Source organism: Dama dama, chromosome 3 (genome assembly GCF_033118175.1).
Source record: "Dama dama isolate Ldn47 chromosome 3, ASM3311817v1, whole genome shotgun sequence".
Lineage (NCBI taxonomy): Eukaryota > Metazoa > Chordata > Mammalia > Artiodactyla > Cervidae > Dama > Dama dama.
Genome location: NC_083683.1, coordinates 24453080 through 24466456, shown reverse-complemented (window position 1 = coordinate 24466456; position 13377 = coordinate 24453080).

Here is a 13377-nt window from a genome sequence, read left to right as displayed (position 1 = left end):
CATCTCATTAGAACTGATTCAAATGCATTCTTTTTAATGGCTGAGTACTATTCCATTGTGTATATGTACCAGAGTCTTCTTATCCATTCATCAGCCAATGGACATGTGTGTTGCTTCCATATCCTGGCTATTGTAAACAGTGTTGTGATGAACTTTGGGGTACACGTGTCTCTTTCAGTTCTGGTTTCCTCAATGTGTATGCCCAGCAGTGGGATTGCTGGGTCATATGTCAGTTCTCTTTCATCAGTGTTTTATAGTTTTCTACATATAGATGTTTTGTTTCTTTAGGTAGATATATTCCTAAGTATTTTATTCTTTGTTTCACAATGGTGAATGGGATTGTTCCTTAATTTCTCTTTCTGTCTTCTCATTGTTAGTGTATAGGAATGCAAGGGATTTCTGTGTATTAATTTTATATCCTGCAACTTTACTATATTCATTGATTAGCTCTAGTAATCTTCTGGTAATATCTTTAGGGTTTTCTATATAGAGGATCATGTCATCTGCGAACAGTGAAAGATTTACTTCTTCTTTTCCAATCTGGAGTCCTTTTTTTTTCCTTCTCTGATTGCTGTGGCTAAAACTTCCAAAACTATGTTGAATAGTAGTGGTGAGAGTGGGCACCCTTGTCTTGTTCCTGACTTTAGGGGAAATGCTTTCAGTTTTTCACTATTGAAGATAATGTTTGCTGTGGATTAATCATGTACAGCTTTTATTATGTTGAGGTATGTTCCTTCCTTGCCTGCTTTCTGGAGAATTTCTATCATAAATGATGTTGAATTTTGTCAAAGGCTTTCTCTGCATATATTGAGTTAGTCATATGGTTTTTATCTTTAATTTGTTAATGTGGTATATTACACTCATTGATTTGCAAGTATAGAAGAATCCTTGCATCCCTGGGATAAAGCCCACTTGGTCATGATGTATGATCTTTTTAATATGTTGTTGGATTCTGTTTGCTGGAATTTTTTTGAGGATTTTTGCATCTATGTTCATCAGTGATATTGGCCTGTAATTTTCTTTTTTTGTGGCATCTTCGTCTGGTTTTGGTATTGGGGTGATGTTGGCCTCATAGAATGAGTTTGGCAGTTTACCTTCCTCTCCAATTTTCTGGAAGAGTTTGAGTAGGATAGGCATTAGCTCTTCTGTAAAGTCTTTGTATAATTCAACTTTGAAGCCTGGGCTTTTGATTGTTGGAAGATTTTTTTTTATTACAGTTTTGATTTCTGTGCTAGTAATTGGTCTGTTAAGATTTTCTATTTCTTCCTGGTTCAGTTTTGGAAGGTAATACATTTTTAAGAATTCATCCATTTCTTCCAAGTTGTCCATTTTATTGGCATATAGTTGTTGATAGTCTCTTATGATCCTTTGTATTTCTGTGTTGTCTGTTGTGATTTCTCCATTTTCACCTCTAATTTTGTTGATTTGATTCTTCTCCATATTTTTCTTGATGAGTCTGGTTAATGGTTTGTCTCTTTTATTTATCTTCTCAAAGAATCAGCTTTTAGTTTTCTTGATTTTTGCTATAATCTTCTGTTTCTTTTTCATTTATTTCTCATCTGATTTTTATGATTTCTTTCCTTCTACTAACTTTGGGGCTCTTTATTTCTTCTTTGTCTAGCTGTTTTAGGTGTAAAGTTAGGTTATTTATTTGATTTTTCTCTTGTTTCTTGAGGTGATCTTGTACTGCTATGAACCTTCCTCTTAGCACTGCTTTTATTGAATCCCACAGGTTTTGGGTTGTAGTGTTTTCATTTTCATTTTTTCCATGCATATTTTGATTTCCTTTTTTACTTTTTCTGTGATTTGTAGGTTATTCAGAAGCATGTCATTTAGCCTTCATATGTTTGTATTTTTAATAGTTTTTTTGCCTGTAGTTGACATCTAATCTTACCACATTGTGATCAGAAAAAAAATGCTTGAAATGATTTCAATTTTTTTGAATTTACCAAGGCTAGATTTATGGCCCAGGATGTGATCTACCCTGGAGAACATTCCATGTGAACTTGAGAAAAAGGTGAAATTCATTGTTTTGGGGTGAAATGTCCTATAGATATCAATTAGGTCTAACTGGCCCACTGCATCACTTAAAGCTTGTGTGTTTCCTTGCTAATTTTCTGTTTGGTTAATCTACCCATAGGTGTGAGTGGGGTATTAAACTCTCCCATTATTATTGTGTTACTGTTAATTTCCCCTTTCATACTTGTTAGCATTTGCCTTACATATCAAAGTGCTCCTATGTTGGGTGCATATGTATGTTTATAACTGTTATATCTTTTTGGATTGATCCTTTGATCATTATGTAGTGTCCATCTTTGTCTCTTTTCACAGTCTGTATTTCAAAGTCTATTTTATCTGATATGAGTATCGCTACTCCTTTCTTTTGATCTTCATTTGCATGAAATATCTTTTTCCAGCCCTTCATTTTTCAGTCTGTATTTGTCCCTTGGTTTGAGGTGGGTCTCTTGTAGACAACACATGCAGGGGTCTTGTTTTTTGTATCCATTAATCCAGTCTTTGTCTTTTGGTTGGGACATTCAACCCACTTACATTTAAGGTAATTATTGATAAGTATGATCCTGTTGCCATTTACTTTATTGTTTTGTTTATAAAAGTCTATAAACCTTTTCTGTGTTTCCTGTCTAGAGAAGATCCTTTAGCATTTGTTGAACAGCTGGTTTGGTAGTGCTAAATTTTTGCTTGTCTGTAAAGCTTTTGATTTCTCCTTCATATTTAATGAGATCCTTGCTGGGTATAGTAATCTGGGTTGTAGGGTTTTCTCTTTCATCACTTTAAGTATGTCCTGCCATTCCCTTCTGGCCTGAAGAGCTTCTATTGAGAGATCAGCTGTTATCCTTATGGGAATCCCCTTGTGAGTCATTTGTTGCTTTTCCTTTGCTGCTTTCAATATTTGCTCCTTGTGTTTGATCTTCATTAGTTTGATTAATATGTGTCTTGGGATGTTTTGCCTTGGGTTTATCCTCTTGCGGACTCTCTGGGTTTCTTGGACTTGGGTGACTATTTCCTTCCCCATTTTAGGGAAGTTTTCAGCTGTTATCTCCTCAAGTATTTTCTCATGCCCTTTCTTTTTGTCTTCTTCTTCTGGGATACCTATGATTCGAATGTTGGTGTGTTTAACATTGTCCCAGAGGTCTCTGAGATTGTCCTCATTTCTTTTAAATCTTTTTTCCTCTCTGCTTCATTTATTTCCACCATTCTATCTTCCACCTCACTTATCCTCTCTTCTGCCTCAGTTATTCTACTGTTGGTTCCCTTCTGAGCACTTTTCATCTCGGTTATTGCATTATTCATTATTGACTGACTCTTTTTTATTTCTTTTAGGTCCTTGTTAAACATTTCTTGCATCTTCTCAATCCTTGTCTCCAGTCTATTTATCTGTAACTCCATTTTGTTTTCAGGATTTTGGATCATCTTTGCTATCATTATTCTGAAATTATTTTTTAGGTAGACTCCCTATCTCCTCCTCTTTTGTTTGGTTTGGTGAGTATTTATCATGTTCCTCTACCTGCTGAATATTTCTCTGCCTTTTCATTTTGTTTATATTGCTGTGTTTGGGGTGCCCTTTTTGTAGGCTGGAAGTTCATGGTTCCTCTTTATTGTGAAGACTGCTTCTTGTGGGTGGGGTTGGACTAGTGGCTTGTCAAGGTTTCCTGGTTGGGGGAGTTTGCATCTGTGTTCCAGTGGATGGAGCTGGATCTCTTCTCTCTGGAGTGCAATGAAGTGTCCAGTAGTACATTTTGGGGTTCTGGGTTTTTGGCATGGCTTTGGGCAGCCTGTCTTTTAATGCTCAGGGCTGTATTCCTGCTTTGCTGGAGAATTAGCATGGGATATCTTGCACTGGAACTTGTTGGCTCTTGGTTTCAGTGGAGCTTGGGTGGAGTGTTTTGTTTCAGTGTAGGTGTGGAGACTTTTGGGTGAGCTCTTGTCTATTAATGTTCCCTGAAATCAGGAGTTCTCTGATGCTCTCAAGTTTTGGAGTTAAGCCTCCTGCCTCTGGCTTTCAGTCCTTCTCTTACAGTAGCCTCAAGACGTCTCCATCCATACCGCACAGATAATGAAACATCTAAGTTAATGGTGAAACAATTCCCCACAGTTAGGGACACCCAGAGAGATTCACAGAGTTACATGGAGAAGAGAAGAGGGAGAAGGGAGATAGAGGTGACCAGGAGGAGAAGAGGGGGAATCCAAAGAGGAGAGAGCAATCTAGCCAGTAATCAGTTCCCTAAGTGTTCTCCACAGTACGGAATACCCAGAGAGATTCACAAAGTTAAGTAAAGAGAAGGGGGAGGAAGGAGAAAGAAGTGGCCTGTGGGAGAAAAGGGAGGGTCAAAAGGGGAGAGAGAAATCAAGGCAATAACCACATCCCTACGTGAAAATGGATACTGAAGATTAGATTCTTAAAGGTACAAAATTGATAACAAATACCAAAAAGCAAAGATTACAAATCTAGTATAGAGGTTAGATTATCAAAAATACAAAATAAAATCACAAAAATTAAAAAATATGCATACATGAAATTTGCTTTAAAAATAGGGTCTTTTTTTTTTACAAGGTGATAGATTATAAAAATGAAAATTAAAGGAGTAATAAAGAACTTAAATTTTTTTAAAAAATTAAAAAGTGATAATAGTAAAAATATATCTAGGAATTTCTCTGGAGCTGTTTTGGGCAGTGTGGGGTCAGTTCAGTTTCAGATAATTCCTTGTACCAGCTTGCACTTGGTCTCAAGGTCTATAGGCCCCTTCCAGTGCACAGTCAATGTTAACCACAGGGTTTTAATCTGTTGCACCTGTCACTTCCAGAGTGGTTCCCTCTTCTTTGTTTATTTTGGCTTCCTGTGTTTGCAAGTCTCTTCAGTGTCTAATTTCCGCCTTGACATAAGGGGGCAAAAGTGGTCACTTATTTAGGCTCACTTGCTCAGTTGTGTTGTGGGGAGGGAGGGACACTGCAAATAAATATTACTGGTGTGTGTGGGGGGTGCTCGCAGTGTATGGACCACACAGGGTTTGCCACAGCTCAAGGCGGTGTGTGCTTCCTGGGTCTACACTGCTCAGGCTCCAGGGTGCTCTGCAAGGGCATTGCCTGAAGTGGACCCTGCATTTCCTGCACTTCCCAGGTCTAAGCTGTTCAGGTTCTCGGGTACTCCGCAAGGACACAGACCAGGTTGGCTGTGCGTTTTGTGCCCTTCCCAGGTCTGAGCAGCTCAGGTGACCAGGTTCTTGGCAAGCGCACCGTCTGAGGTGGGCAGTGCGTCTTATCACCTCCCGCATCCGGCCGCTCGGTTTCCCAGGTTTGCTGTGAGAGCACTGTCTCAGGTGTGCCGTGTCTCCTCTGGGGAGCTGATCCCAGGCTGTGACCCTCCTGGTGGATATCAACCATCCAGGATCTCGGGAAGACGTGGTTAGCAACTGGGAGCCTGCTCACAGTTTGGTGGAGGACGCCATCTCTGGGGCCGAGATTAGAGCAGCCCCTTGCCTTCCAGCTCTGGCCTCTCTGGCTCCAAGGGGGTGGGGGTAGGGGGGAAGGACCTGTATGCAGCTGGCTAGCTCTCCTTTGGTACTTATCCAATCCTTGGTTCTGTGAATGGCCAGGCTGTGCATTAGGTTAGAGCCTTTCACAGAAAAGTTCTCCCTTTATTTTTCTCTCTGGCAATTCAATAATTCAGGTTGCTATCTCCTGTTAGCTCCCTCAGATTGTCCTCAGGGCATTCAGGCCCGGTCCTTACCCTAAGCACCGATGATGCCGCCCCCGCCTCTCTTCCCAGCCCCTGCTTGCTTGGTGGTGGACTTGAGTGTCTGGGCTACTTCTCTGCTGGTGGTTTTGGTTAGGTGCATATCCCGTGCGGTTTTTTTCTTCCCAGTTATGTTGCCCTCTTAGATTCCAAACCTCCCCACAGACCCACCTGTGAGAGGGTTTCCTGCTGTTTGGAAACTTCTCCTACTTCACGACTCCCTCCCCAGGATGGGTCTGCATCCCTAACTCTTCTGCCTCTCTTTTTGTCTTTTATATTTTGTCCTACTTCCTTTCAAAGACAATGGGCTGCCTCTCTGGGTGCCTGGTGTTCTCCACCAGTGTTCAGAAGTTGTTTTGTGGAAGTTGCTCAGCGTTCAGATGATCTTTTGATGAATTTGTGGGGGAGAAAGTGGTCTCCCCTTTCTATTCCTCCACCATCTTGGGACCACCCTCCTACATGTCAATCTTGATAGAAACAGGTGTCACCCAGCACTCCTCCAAATCCTTCCTCCCACCCACAGCCATTCTCTGACTGAAACTTGTTGGCTTGACTCTTAACGTGTCTCATATCTGTCCACATACAAAGCTACAATAATAGGATCTGTACCTATGGGTTAGTGTATTAGTTGCTCAGTCACGTCCGATTCTCTGTGACCCCCATGGATTGTAGCCCACAAGGATGCTCTGTCCTTACAATTCTCCAGGCAAGAATACTAGAGTGGGTAGCCATTCCCTTCTCCGGGGGATCTTCCTGACCCATGTATTGAACCTGTGTCTCCTGCATTGGCAGGAAGATTCTTTACTATTTGAATCACCAAAGAAGTCCCACCTACAGGTACAGTTAGGCATAAAAAAAACAGGATGGCCAAGTCAGTCTGGGTTAAAAGGAGGTGGATAGTCTTGCCTGGAAAATCCCATGGACGGAGGAGTCTGGTAGGCTGTGGTCCGTGGGGTCGCTAAGAGTCGGACATAACTGAGGGACTTCCCTTTCACTTTTCACTTTCATGCATTGGAGAAGGAAATGGCAACCCACTCCAGTGTTCTTGCCTGGAGAATCCCAGGGATGGGGGAGCCTGGTGGGCTGCCATCTACAGGGTCGCACAGAGTCGGACACGACTGAAGCGACTTAGCAGCAGCAGTAGCATAAAGAGAGGGATCTTTCGATTGGGACATAAAGGGAGGTAGATATGGAGGCCATTTTAGCAGGGGTGGTAACACAGTCAAGGGCTGGACAAGACACAGTTGCAAGCATTTCAGCCTGGCTAGAACATAAAGCTGAGTTAACGTTATGGTGAGAATTTGGCAAGTGAGGAAAGTAACTCAGTAGGCAGTGCCTTGGGAGCATGGGTTAGTTCACGTAGGCAGTTGGGAGCCATTGCAGGGGGCTTAAAGAGAGGAAGGACAAAATCAGACTCACGTGTTAGAAAGCTGTGCAGTTGGAGGGTGGATGAGCAAGGGGACAAGCTGGAAGAGGAGGCTGTTGCTATGATCCAGGTGCAGGGAAGGCCAGCCTGCACCAGGAGGGTAGAGTAGCGATGACAACGGCAGAGGCAGGGGTGAGGAGGCAGGACCTGAGCCCCACTCTGGCTATAACTAGAGCAGACTTGCCATCCCTGGTATATGAAATAACCTTTTCACTTGAAGAAATGTTTCTGCAGTTTGAAAACCTCTGATCTGCAGGGTAACACATGGCTCACGGAGCCCTCAGTCTTGTGACTTCTGACAGGTTCCTCCCCTTCTCTTTCCACTCTGCCTGGCCCTCCACCTCCAGCTGCAGGAACTGCTGGCGGCCTCCCCTGGGTACTGTGCATGCTCTTTCTTGTCTTATCTGTTTGAGGTGTGCATGCCCTTCCCCCATTTTCTTTGCCCTGTGTGGCCATCACCTCTCCTAAGAAGACTTCTCTGATCCCCTCAAATCCTTAACTTCCATCCTGCACCAGCTCGTCCCACCACCTACATTCTTCAGGATCAGAATCTCCCTGATCCTCTCACTGCAGAGTGATCCTCTGAGCATTAATTGCACTTCCCTTCTAAGCCAGTTACTCAATGCTTAAAACAAATGGTCCTTTCTTTTTAATGTACTTTTCATTTAAATGGTTTTCACTTCTTAGCTCCTCAAATAAATCCCAAACTTCTTAGAGCAAAATCAATGCCTTTCTGGTTTTTGTTTGTTTATTATCAGGGAGGGAAGATGTATCTTTTTTCACTCCTGGCTGTACACTGTACTCAGCAATTAGTTTTTAAATGCTTATTGATTTAATTATCTTCTCTTTCCATCCCTCTTTTCTCCCTCTCCCCCCTTCCATTCTCTCTCTCTCTCTCACAAACACATTTTAAACTCTCTTAATTATATTGAATACTTGATGTCTTTGTAATCCATGTCACAGGAGCAGATGACAAGTATGATGATGTCACAATGAATTTTTTCCCCATTCTTCCACTGAGAGATGTCCAAGATGCTGCACAAGGTTTACAATAGACATTTGCTACATTGCTATGGACTGAACTGTGTCTCTCCAAAATTCATATCTTGAAGCCCTAGGCTCTAATGTGACTTATTTGGAGGTGGGGCTTTCAGGAGGTAAATGAGCTTAAATACAGCCATAAGGATGAGGTCCTAATCTGTCAGGACTGAAGGCATAAGAAGAAAAAGATCTTTTTCTCTCTCTTTCTCTCTCTCCACACACACACACACACACACACACACACACACACTCACACAAACACACATACCAAGGAAAGGCCATGCGAGGACACAGTGAGAAGGTGGACCTCTGCAAGCCAGGGAGAGGACTCTTGCCAGAACCTGACCGCACCAGCACACTGATCTCAGTCTTTCAGCCTCCAGAACTGTGACAGAATAAATTTCTGCTGTTTACAACCCAATCTATGGTATTTTGTTATGGCAGCCCAAGTTAACTAAAACATACACCAAAGTCAGTGCCATGGGAAAACTTCAGAGTAAAGGATTTCAGACTGTGCACAGCTTTTGTCATGAAGGATCCATTTGGAATATAATCCTGGATGCTAAATGCCATCACGTTTTCTCAACCTGAAAATTCATACCTTATAAATTCACCATGGATAACAACAGATAATATGGTCTTAATAAAAAGAATACTTTAATATATGAACTTTCAAATAGAAAATGAACATGCTTGAGGGGAAAAAAAAGAAAGTACTTGGTAAGACACTTAATTCAGATATCTTCTTTCTGTGAAGGTCAGATTGTAGCTCAGTCTTCCCAAATGACAGCAGTCAATTCTCAGTGGATAATGGGGCACTTTCAGATATGGGGAAAGAGGTTGCAATTCTCACGTAATGGCATCATAGGTATCTAAGGCCACACACGAAACAAGTGATGTTAGAGAGTGGAAGCTCCATCTCAGCACAAATGAAAACCACTCTCTGGACACAGGCACAGGGGAGAAAATAAAAGACATCTCAAAAGTTTTCTTCTTGTGGGCCAACTAAAATTTTTGTGTACTTGCAGAATTTCTAGCACAAAGGTCCTGCCACAGAGAGCAGAAGTGCCTTCTAAATTACTCTTGACAGATAATGTAGCATCCTTCTCTTAAATATAAACTTTTTGTCTTTGAAGTCAGCCAATTCTATTGTTGAACAGTAAATCTTAGGGCCTGAGGTTTAACCAAAACTGTTTTAAAAAAGCAATCTTCCTTTGATGATTCTGTGGTTGTTATATCCCCACAAATGACCTTGAAATATTTTGAGTACAATAAGAATCATGCCTAGATAAACATAACCTATTCCTTCTGGTCTAAATCCTTTGTATACTCATTTATATTTTCTGAAATGTTTTATTTTATATAGGAGTATAGCTGATTAACAATAGATTCAGGTGGATAAGAAAGGGACTCAGCTATATATATGTGTGTGTATATTCATTTATAACGGTAAACTTCTCAGTTTTATTACATTGGGAAGCAATTAAGCCTATGTATAATTATTTTAATAAATAAGACTATGAATGTGGTTAACAGCTTTTAAAATCATCAGCAGAGCTTGGCCTTTTCCTTTTTTTAGTAAATTTGCAAAGACAGGAATGAGAAATATGCAGTGGAGTAGTGGTGTAGCAAGGGAGCAGAGAGATTCTCACCTTCCCTTCTTTGCTGTTTTTTCCTTGATCATTAATTACTCAGACCAACTATAGAACAACTCAACACGGAGGGTGGGAGGAGGAGAAGAATCACAGATCTTCTGAAAAATGAACACATGAATTTATCGTCCACTGGATTCTCAAAGAGGTCCAAGAATTCAAAAAGGTTAAGAATCCCTGAGGGGAAAAGTCTTCAATAAATCTGAGACTCTAGAATCAAAAGGGTTAAATGTATTAACAGTCACCAAGTTGGTTTAGAGATAGAAATAAAGAGACTTCGTTTGGCTTTCAACCTTTGTAGACAATGGAAGGTGTTTGTTCGGTTAACTTTTCCAAAAACGACTTCCTGCCAGGCAGTGGGCTGCAACGCTTGCTCACAATAGTCTGCACTTCCCACACAAGCCGCTGAGAAAACCCTGATTTCCGTGGACTGTTTGTGAGTGGTGCCATTATATCGCAGTCGAGAAAAGGAGTGGGCGGGAGGAGGGAAGCACTGCATTCAATTCTCATGCGATCTATTTTTAACATGCATGAGAAGGTTTCCAGCCATTAATGTAATGAGGCTGGATTTAAAAACAGAAAGAGCGGTAGGGCCGCAAAGGCCCCCTGTGGAGGGAGCGGTCCTGACTCCTTAAGGATGCTAGCGGCTACTTTAGTATCAAGTACAGGCTTATAGTGCTCATCAGCTTACCCTGAATTAGAGGGTATCATGATAAAAAAGCAAATGTGTAATATGAATGACTTAGCTTCTCCCTGATTTTGTTTCACTGTCTTACAACTCTCTGCAATCCATCTACTGAGTTTTATGTTTCACAGACTTACTAAGAGAAATTTCTGCAATCTTCCATCCTGGAATTGCTCTAGGTTCTTATATATATATAACAAATTTGATGACCATGGCTGGGATTCAGGACAGGTATTGATTGCTAAAACACTCAAAGAACATAGTATATCATCATTCAAGGTCAAGATGTACCAAGTTTTATGACACTGTGGTGACTACACAGTAATGCTCTGCTTGTTAAACCTCGAAACAACACTGCAATCAAGAGTCACCACTTGTACAAAGCAGACATCTTAGGGTTATTACTTTTTAATCTTTTTTTTTTTTTCAAGTTCTCTCTCTCTTCCTTCTTCAGAAGACCAGCTTGTCGGCCTGACTGCTAGAGAACTAAGCAGGTGTTAATTAAGAAAATTATCACAGTAGTCATAAGAGCAGCCAGAATTTGTTAAATGCTTGATAGTGATAATATACAACACTGAACATTTTAGAAATGGCATCTCGTTTAACCCTTGTTTCTCCCATTTACAGATGATAAAACTGAGGTTCAGGAAAGTCAGTTACTTGACAAGGCAATACTGCTAGTAAATGGTAGAGCTGAAATTTAAATTAAATTGCATCTTTCTCCAAAGCCTCATGTTCTTAACCCCTATGCTATACAACCTCAACCACGAGAAACTTGTATCAAGCAAGATAAGTCACTTACTTAGAAAAATCTACCTGGCACTGAGACTCAGAAATCACAGCTCAGCCTCTCCAGTCTCCCAGTGGAGGTGAGGATGGGGGAAAAGAAGAGGTAGATGAATGGAGAAAGCATGTCATCCAACACATCTCATCTTGCATAGCTGGCATCTTATCTTTGCTTGGCCATTTCGGTCATGTAACTAACATTCAACCTAGGAGAAGCAGCTTCATGCAATTACTCCAGTTTCTCTAAGTGGAGCTTAGTAATCTGCCAAATACAAAGCCATCCTACTGTTCTTGTTGCTGTTAGGTTATATCTGTGACTGGTATCCTACAGAATAAAAAATGACATTTCTTAACCAGGGAGCTATTTATGTTATTTAATGTTCCAAATGTCTTTTATTTTTCTATTCTTTGTATTATAAATGAAAAAGTACATAGCTTGAACTTGTCTTAAAGTTCAGGAATAATTGTTGTTGTTCAGTTGCTCAGTCATGTCCGACTCTTTGCAACCCCATGGACTGTAGCGTGCCAGGCTTCCCGGTCTTTCACCCTTCTTCTGGAGCTTGCTCAAACTCATGTCCATTGAGTCAGTGATGCCATATAACCATCTTATCCTCTGTTGTCCCCTTCTCCTCCTGCCCTCAATCCTTCCCAGCATCATGGTCTTTTCCAATGATTCAGCTCTTTGCATTGGGTGGCCAAAGTATTGGAGCTTCAGCTTCAGCATCAGTCCTTCCAATGAATATCCTAAAGGTTGATTTCCTTTAGGATTGACTGGTTTGATCTCCTTGCAATCCAAGGGACTCGCCAGAGTCTTCTCCAACACCACAGTTCAAAAGCATCCATTCTTTGGCTCCCAGCCCTCTTCATGGTCCACTTCTCAAAGCTGTACATGACTGCTGGAGAAACCACAGCTTTGGCTATCTAGACATGATGTCTCTGCTTTTAAATACGTTATCTAGGTTTGTCATAGCTTTTCTTCCAAGGAGCAAGCATCTTTTAATTTCATGGCTGCAGTCACCATCTTCAGTGGTTTTGGAGACCAAGAAAATAAAGTCTGTCACTGTTTCCATTGTTTCCCCATCTACTTGCCATGAAGATATGGGACCAGATGCCATGATCTTAGTTTTTTGAATGTTGAGTTTTAAGCCAGTTTTTCACTCTCCTTTTTCACCTTCAAGAGGCTCTTGATTTCCTCTTCTTTTTCTGTCATAAGGAATAATTAGAAATAGGAAAACTTGGCAACACTCTGGAGGCTGAAAAAAAAAAAGAAAATTGCCCAGATTCCTACAGCAACTTATGGAACAGATTTCTGGGATGTGATTCTCTTACTCAGTTCTCACAGCTCTCAGCTTCTCAGCTTTCTTTCCTTGACCCACTTGCCTTCTGTTTTGAGCCTCATTCTACCCACAGATCCTTTTGCCACAATATAAGCTAGAGCAAAAATTATGCTTACTGATAGACAGATAGCTTCAATAATATTAAAATAAGGAAAAGAATGCTGAAATTTCTGTGTGTAGTCAAAACAATTTTAAAAGTTGCTTGTTTTCATTAAATACATCATATAATTTATTGTGAATAATTTAGAAAACAGAAAATATAAAGAAAACTATCACTCATATTCACAGAAAGTGGAGACACACTATTCATATTTTCTGGACTTCTTTTTCATATTTATTGAAATATATATATATATATATATATATATATAGATGAATTCACTCATCTAATAAAAATCGAGTAACTAGTATGTGCCAGGCAATGTTTAGTGTTGAGAATATAGCAGGAAACAGGAAAAAACTTCTTCCTAAAGGAGCTTATATTCTAATTGAGGAAGACAGATGATAACCCTCCCAAATGAGTCAGTTATATGGTATATTAGAAGATGGCAAGTTCTGTGGAGAAAAGTACAGTGAGGAAGAGGGATCAGGTATTCAGTTCAGTTCAGTTGCTCAGTCGTGTCCAACTCTTTGCAACCCCATGGACTGCATCACACCAGGCTTCCCTGTCCATCACCAACTCCCAGAGCATACTCAAA